Source organism: Bison bison, unplaced genomic scaffold, assembly GCF_000754665.1.
Source record: "Bison bison bison isolate TAMUID 2011002044 unplaced genomic scaffold, Bison_UMD1.0 scf7180017864317, whole genome shotgun sequence".
NCBI classification, from domain to species: domain Eukaryota; kingdom Metazoa; phylum Chordata; class Mammalia; order Artiodactyla; family Bovidae; genus Bison; species Bison bison.
In genome coordinates, this window is record NW_011494889.1 from 241,235 (window position 1) to 250,435 (window position 9,201).

Genomic DNA, 9,201 nt, shown 5'->3' on the forward strand with positions numbered 1-9,201 from the left:
CTAAGCTTGCTTTATAGTCCAACTCTCACATCCATACATCATTACTGGAAAAACCATAGCTTCGAATAGATGGACATTTGTTGGCAAAATAATGTCTGCTTTTTAATATGCCATCTAGGTTTGTCGTAGGTTTTCTTCCAAGGAGCAAGCATCTTTTAATTTCATGGCTGCAGTCACCATCTGCAGTGATTTTGGAACCCCCCAAAATAAAGTCTGTCACTATTTCCACTGTTTCCCCATCTATTTGCCATGAAGAGATGGGATGGGATGCCACACACCTGCTACTAGGTTATCTGAAGAGCTCATGGACAGTTTTTGGGTTTTATTTTTTTAAAAAGGAATAAGCAGTCTGTTTTATTGAGTGCCCAGAGTAGGATCCATGGGTATTGAGGATCTCTGGGAACTTGTAGATTTCCTTCTCTGTTCTTTTTGTCCTGCTTCCATAGCCTCATGAGCTGCTGCTTCTTGTGGAAATAGATCTTGACCTTCTTCTTCCTCTTCTGCTCCAGGGTGGCTGTAACTATCTGGTTCTCCAGCCAGCCTCCTGAGCCAGGTGCCCTAGGTGGGGAAACTTCTGCATAAGGTTCAGACGCATGACTCAGAGAGCAGCAGGAACATCATCCACTTTTTTTCATGGAGTGCTGGGATCCCTCAAATGCCCCGAGGCAGTCCAGAGCAGCCTGGCCTCGTGTCGTCCTGGGGGCAGCATGCCTGTGGGCAGAGACAGCGGGCTTGCTCAGTGGGGCATGCGAAGACATTGCTGCCCCTGCCAAGCAGGCGGGGTGGTGGCCACAGATGGCCATGCCTGTGGACTCATCTCATGAGCGGGAAACTTGAACATGAGTGGGAAAAGTCCTCATCACTGGCCTCCTGGACAGCTTGATTGAGAAGCTTGACAGCCTAAGATCCCAATGTTATTCATTGCTGATCAAGAATAGTGTGTCCTTGGGAATTTCAGACCAGTAAAAATTATAATTAGGAGGGAGAGACTGGTATAGGATTTCAAACTTTTTTTGAGCACCCACCTTGAAGAAAAAGCTGAGAATTAATAGTCCTCTCCCAGCCCTGTACACTATTCCAAACTCATTCTACCGAAAAATTCTTCACGTTTATGGTTTTATTTTTCATTTTTCTTTTTTTTATTTCTTTTAATTGGAAGCTAATTACTTTACAATGTTGTATTGGTTTTACTGTACATCAACATGAAACCACCACTAGTGTACACGTGTTCCCAATCCTGAACCCCCCTCCCAATAATTACATTTTAAATTAGGTCTTTAAGAAAGAAGTTGGTGCCTCTTACACTTTTCAGAGTGGTCTGAGAAATGCTATATCAGTGCATGTGAGGAAAAAATAGGAAAACAAGATTTTTTACAGTTGTGTTTTTCAATCAATAGCTAAAATAGTGACCAGAAGCAAAAACTCACTGGTGCATCCCCAAGCAGGATTCGAGGCCAGTCAGATTCATTTTCCCCCATCTACCCAAGCTGTGGACTCCACGCCGCCTCTGCAGGCCCCTAGAACAGATAAATAATGCAGGATGAAATGAGCAGACTTATGATGGGTTTCACTCGTGGCTCAGATGGTAAAGAATCTGCCTGCAATGCCTGAGACCTGAGTTTTATCCCAGGGTTGGGAAGATCCTCTAAAGAAGGGAATGGCTACCCACTCCAGTATTCTTGTCTGGAGAATTCCATGGACAGAGGAACCTGGCAAGCTACAGTCCATGGGGTCCCAAAGAGTCAGACATGACTGAGTGACTTTCATTCACTTCACTTCACTTCATGATGGCAAAGAGCCTCAGGAAGAAAATATCCACCACTGTGGCAAAGAGGACTCTGGATTCCTGAGAGATGTGAGCTGTGAGTGTGGAGTTTGCAGTCAGTGGAGAGAAATGACTCCCTCTCCCCTGTGCTGCTCAACCCCCTTTGCCCCTCCCCTCCCAGGGCCTTTGACAAAGGGATGCTGCTGCCCCTTCCCTCCTCACTCTCTTGCACAGCCAACCAGTCACAAATCCGGGCAAGTAACCAGGGAACTGCTCCATACAGACCAAGCAGAAGTGAAGAGACTAAATTTCTCACTAGGAACCCAGTCCCATCCCTGTGTATCTACATGAAGTCTGCATGGCATGCACATAGGAGGAGATCTCATCTGTATCCAGATGCCTTAGGAATGATTCCTCCTGAATGAGTTTCTTCTCCCTGTTCCCTCTCATACTCTGCGAAAATTATCTCAGAACAATGATGGTTGGAAATTGGAATGGGCCAAGAATTGGCAAGCAGTAAATGTCATGTCACAGCAGACATTGACAAAGGTCCCATGTGAGTCTCAGCTGGCATCTCCGGGGATAGAGTTAACACTGATGGGACAGATTTTGCGTAAATGATGTAATTTTTTTTTCAAAGAACGATTTGACTTATTTAAATCAAAATAACCAAAAAAGCTCCAGTTTACCTATGACACCCAATCCAAACACAAATCTGTCCTCTGTATCTATGAGCTTGCTGTCTTTTGCTAAATAAGTACTTAAAAGAACAAGAGTACCACCATCCACAATCATGATTACTTTTTAAAAGAGAGACCACTTGAGAGCAAAAACAAGAAATAGGACATATCCTTTCCACACTGCTTTTATTTTTCATAATTTTTTCAGTGCATCTCTCCAAATCAGCTCAGGTCAGTTCAGTTGCTCAGTCGTGTCATACTCTTTGCGACCCCATGGACTGCAGCACGCCAGACTTCTTGGTTCATCACCAACTCATGGAGCTTGCTCAAACTCCATAGAGTCCATAGAGTCACTGATGCCATCCAACCATCTCATCCTCTGTCAACCCCTTCTCTTGCCTTCAACCTTACCCAGCATCAGAATCTTTTTCAGTGAGTCAGTTCTTCCCATCAGGTGGCCAAAGTATCGGATTTCAGTTTCAGCATGAGTCTTTCCAATGAATATTCAGGGTTGATTTCCTTTAGGATTGACTGGTTTGATCTCCTTGCAGGCCAAGGGACTCTCAAGAGCCTTCTCCAATGCCACAGTTTAAAAGCATCAATTTTACACCACTCAGCTTTCTTTATGGTCCAACTCTCTCATCCATACATGACTACTGGAAAAATCATGGCTTTGACTAGACTGATCTTTGTCAGCAAAGTAATATCTCTGCTTTTAATATGGTGTCTAGTTTTGTCATAGCTTTTTCCCAAGGAGCAAGTGTCTTTGAATTTTTGGCTGCAGTCACCATCTACAGTGATTTTGGAGCCCAAGAAAAGAAAGTCTGTCACTGTTTCCATTGTTTTCCCATCTATTTGCCATGAAGTGATGGGACTGGATGCCATGATCTTCATTTCTTGAATGTTGAGTTTTAAGCCAGCTTTTTCACTCTCCTCTTTTACTTTCATCAAGAGGCTCTTTATTTCCTCTTTACTTTCTGCCATAAAGTTGGTGTCATCTGCATATTTAAGGTTATTGATATTTCACCTGGCAATATTGATTCCAGCTTTTGCTTCATCCAGCCTGGCATTTTGCATGATGTACTCTGCATGTAAGTTAAATAAGCAAGGTGATAATAAACAGCTTTGTTGTGCTCCTTTCCCAATTTGGAACCAGTCTGTTGCTCCATGTCCAGTTCTGTTGTTTTTTGATCTGCATACAGATTTCTCGAGAGGCACGTAAGGTGGTCTGGTATTTGCATCTCTTTAAGAATTTTCCACAATTTGTTGTGATCTACCCAGTCAAAGGCTTAGTCAGTGAAGCAGAAGTAGGTGTTTTTCTGGAACTCTTTTAATTTTTCTATGATTCTACAGATGTTGGCAATTTGATCTCTGGTTTCTCTGCCTTTTCTAAATCCTGCTTGCACATCTGGAAGTTCTTGGTTTATGTACTGTTGAAGCCTAGTTGGAGAATTTTGATCATGACCTTGCTAGCATGTGAAATAAGTGCAATTGTGCAGCAGTCTGAACATTCTTTGGCATTGCCTGTCTTTGGCATTGGAATTAAAACTAACCTTTTCCAGTCCTGTGACCACTGCTGAGTTTTCCGAATTTGCTGGCGTATTGAGTGCAGCACATTAAGAGCATGGTCTTATAGGATTTGAAATACCTCAGCTGGAATTCAATCACCTCCACTAGCTTTGTTTGTAATGATGCTTCCTAAGGCCCACTTGACTTCACAATCCAGGATATCTGGCCCTTGGTGAGTGATCACACCATCGTGATTATCTGGGCCATTAAGATCTCTTTTGTATATTTCTTCTATGTATTCTTGCCACCTTTCTGAATATCTTCTGCTTCTTTTAGGTCCATACCATTTCTCTCTTTTATTGTGTTCCTCTTTGTATGAAATATCCCTTGGTATCCCTAATTTTCTTGAAGAGATCTCTAGTCTTTCCCATTCTATTGTTTTCTCTATTTCTTTGCATTGATCACTGAGGAAGGCTTTCTTATTGCTCCTTGCTATTCTTTGGAACTCTGCATCCAGATGGATATATCTTTCTTTTTCTTCTTTGCCTTTCACTTCTCTTCTTTTCTCAGCTCTTTCTAAGGCATCCTTAGACAACCATTTTTCCCTTTTGAATTTCCTTTTCTTAGGGATAGTCTTGATCATCACATCTTGTACAAGGTCCCAAATCACCATTCATAATTTTTCAGGTACTCTGTCTATCAGATCTGTTCCCTTCAATTTGTTTGTCACTTCCACTGTATAATCATAAGATACCTGAATGGTCTAGTGGTTTTCTCTACTTTCCTCAGTATAAGTCTGAATTTTGCAATAAGGAGTTCATGATCTGAGCCACAGTCAGCTCCCGGTCTTGTTTTAGCTGTCTGTATAGAGCTTCTCAATCTTTGACTGCAAAGAATATAATTGGTCTGATTTCAGTATTGACGATCTGGTAATGTGCATGTGTAGAGTCATTTCTTTTGTTTGTGGAAGAGGGATTTTTCTGTGACCAGTGTGTTCTTTTGGCAAAACTCTGTTGGCCTTTGCCCTGCTTCATTTTGTCCACCACGGCCAAACTTGCCTATTACTCTAAGTATCTCTTGACTTCCTACTTTTGCTTTCCAGTCCACTATGATGAAAAGGACATCTTTTTTTTTTTTTTTTTTTTGGTGTTAGTTCTAGAAGGTCTTGTAGGTCTTCATAAAAGCATTCAAATTCAGCTTCTTAGGCATTAGTTGTTGGGGCATAGACTTGGATTAATGATACTGAATAGTTAGCCCAGGAAATGAACATAGATAATTCTGTTGCTTTTGAGATTGAATCCAAGCACTGCATTTCCGATTCTTTGTTAACTATGAGGGCTACTCCATTTCTTCTAAGCGATTCTTGCCCACAGTAGTAGATATACCGGTCATCTGAGTTAAATTCACCCATTTCAGTCCCTTTTAGTTCACTGTTTCCAAAAATGTCAATGTTCACTCTTGCCATCTCCTGTTTGCTGCTAAGTTGCTTCAGTCATGTCCAACTCTGTGCAACCCCATAGACGGCAGCCCACCAGGCTCCCCCGTCCCTGGGATTCTGCAGGCAACACTGGAGTGGGTTGCCATTTCCTTCTCCAATGCAGGAAAGTCAAAAGTGAATGTGAAGTCGCTCAGTTGTGTCCAACTCTTAGCGACCCCATGGACTGCAGCTCACCAGGCTCCTCTGTCCATGGGATTTTCCAGGCATGAGTACTGGAGTGGGGTGCCATTGCTATCTCCTGTTTGACCACTTTCAATTTATGTTGATTCATGAACTTAACCTTCCAGGTTCCTATGCAATATTCTTTATAGCATCGGACTTTGTTTTACCACCAGTCACATCCATAACTGTGTGTTGTCTTCACTTTGGCTCAGCTTCTTCATTCTTTCTGGAGCTATTTCTCCCCTTTTCTCCAGTAGCACATTGGGCATCTACCATCCCGGGGAGTTCATCTTTCAGTGTCATATCTTTTTGCCTTTTCATGGGGTTCTCAAGGCAAGAATGATGAAGTGGTTTACTATTCCCTTCTCCACGTTTTATCAGAACTCTGCACCATGATCCATCTGTCTTGGGTGGCCCTACATGGTATGGCTCATAGTTTCACTGAATCAGACAAGGCTGTGGTCCATGTGATCAGTCTGATTATTTATTGTAGACCATCCTGAGTTTCCTGCTCAGGTTCTCACAAGGCTGCCATCAGGATATCAGTGGGGTGAGTTCCTTTCTCGATCTCGGGATCCTTTTCCAAGCTCGTGGGGCTGTCAGCAGAATTCAGTTCCTTGTAGCTATAGGGCTGAGGGCCCCTCTTTCTTTCTAGTTGTCACTGGGGTCCTCTCTTGAGCCTTCTTACAATACTGACTTTTGGAAACCACCAAATCTATATTAATTAATCCAAGAGTCAGAGATGTGAGGTATCATGTCAAATCTTATAAAAAAAAATAATGGAGAACACAAATCCTTTGATGTATGTTGGTATTAATTATTGGTAGTATCATGAGGTTCTTTCATGAGGCCAAGGTATTGTTTATGTCTGAAGATTTCTTGATTATTTGAGAGACAGCATGAGGAAATCAGCATACCCAGACATAAAAACCTTGCTGAGAGAATCTCTAATCTTGACACACCTCCAGAAACCACTCCACCTTCATCTGTAAAAGAAGAGTCTGTTCTACAGAATGCTGTATGAAAAGAAATAGTAAATCTGAAAGCATTTAATAACTAGAAAGTGATCTGTAGCTGTGAGATTTTGTCAGTATCTCCAAGATTTATAGTTTAATCAAAACCCCATCAAGACTGTGCTAATCTGCTTGCAGTGTCTGATGCAATATCCAAATATGTTCTATGTAGCATACTACAGTATATTATGCATATGTTAGTGCCTGGCACAAAAAAGGCACTCTATTATTTTCTGTTCCCTTTACCCACTGAAAGTACATACTTTGACTCTCTAGCTAACACCAAACATTCTGCAGAATGATAGTCAAGCTGCAATTATGCTTCTGTGATCCTTTTGAAATTTTCTTTGATAAACAAATGGAGAGAAAATCAGAATAATCTCTATGTTATGAAAAATTTCATCCTACTTATACATCAGCTTTTTCACCTCACTTCTTGCGCCCTCTGCTGACTGCAAGTTTGTATTGATTTAGCAAACTGAACTGATTTGAACAAAGTGAAAGTGAAAGTTGCTCAGTCGTGTCCAACTCTTTGAGACCCCATGGACTATACAGTCCATGGAATTCTCCAGGCCAGAATACTGGAGTGGGTAGCTGTTCCCTTCTCCAGGGAACCTTCCCAACCCAGGGATCGAACCCAGGTCTCCCGCATTGCAGGCGATTCTTTACTCAGGTTTCGTGCATTGTAGGAGGATTCTTTACCAGTTGAGCTATCAGGGAAGCCCCATTTTGAACAGAAAGATTATAGTTCTCCAGCCTGTGACTATGACTAATATGTATGCTACTTTTCTCACAAAAATAGGATCAGGCTGCATATGTTTTCAAAAATGTGCTTTTAGCACTGTGTATGGCAAACTTCTTTCCATGTCAATAAATGTATCATCATAATGGCTACATGGTGTTGCATTGCAAGGATGTCCCAACCTTATGAGAGCACATTGAGTCTGCCTCAGCTTTTCGAATTGCTATTTTTGCATAATATTTATGCCTCATATTTTCCATGAAGATATGTTAGAAACTAGAGCCAAAATTGATAACACTCCATAATAAACCCTGGAATCTAAAACAGATACATCAGTACTAAGAGTCACACTACAGAGTACTGCCGAATATTTCTTCTGTCAGTTCCCATTCCCGGCGCTGCTTATCTTTTCCTACTAAATTGCACCAAAATATGTCACAAGCAAAGAGCAAACATTTTAAAAGATTTAAAATCTTGTTTGCAATAGGACCCAAGAAGATAGTTCATCTCCAAAATGAGGATCGATTATCATGAATAAGGAAATAATTGATGTCTGGAAAGATTGAGTGAAAATTAGAAATGTCTTTGGCATGTTCACCTCCTGCTGAAGGAATGAATGCCCTAAATTATACTGAAAAAAATATCAATTAATGAAGCTAAAAAAAAAACTTGAGAGCTCTCTGAAGACTCACAGGAAAACAACCAATAATTAAAAATAATGAGAGAAAAGATAAGAAATAAGGAATCCAACAGATGTAATTATGCAAAATAGGAATTCCAGAGCAGGAAATGAAACCGGAAGAACACAATTAACAATTAAATGACAGAAGACATTTTTGAGTTAAAGAAATATTTGTTTGAAGCTTTACGAAGATCCACTAGTGAACTCTGGGAGTTGGTGATGGACAGGGAGGCCTGGTGTGCTGCGATTCATGGGGTCGCAAAGAGTCAGACACGACTGAGCGACTGAACTGAACTGAACTGAATGGTTTAGTGGTTTTCTCTACTTTCCTCAATTTAAGTCTGAATTTGGTAATAAGGAGTTCATGATCTGAGCCACAGTCAGCTCCCGGTCTTGTTTTAGCTGTCTGTATAGAGCTTCTCAATCTTTGACTGCAAAGAATATAATTAGTCTGATTTCAGTATTGCCGATCTGGTAATGTACATGTGTAGAGTCATTTTTTTTTGTTTTTGGAAGAGGGATTTTTCTGTGACCAGTGTGTTCTTTTGGCAAAACTCTGTTGACCTTTGCTCTGCTTCATTTTGTCCTCCACGGCCAAAGTTGCCTGTTGTTGGGATGCACAGTGCAAATAGACTTGAAGCAGAAGGTCCGTGGGAAGATGGCGAAGGGCCAGAAGTACCCAGGCATTGTGTACTGATTGCTGAAGAACATTTTCTGCCTTTGGCTATGCTTGGCACCAAGATTTAACAATTAAACATTAAAGACGTTGCTTGAGAAAATGGGTTATGGATAAATACATGGGTCATTAAGAATGCACTGTTCCTTGAAGTATCTTTTACTGATTATGTTTTAGCCTTGTACATGCTCTGCTGGCTGTACGCTCTAAGCTCTTTGTTCCTCATTCCTATAAAAAGCCTCGACTGCAGAAATTAACTTTTCAGTCCTAGCAGAGACTGTCCAAGTGTTGTTCTTTCAGGTTCGCCGTTTCCAAGTCCCGGAGGGAAAACTCCAACAAGTGGCGCCAAGAACAGGGACTTGATAGGAAGACTGAACAAAACGGTGAGCCCTGCAGAAAGAGGTAAGCAGGATGGGACAACATAGCAGTAAGATTCCTTTCACTTTCTGAAACAAAATGGTATTAATGTTTCAA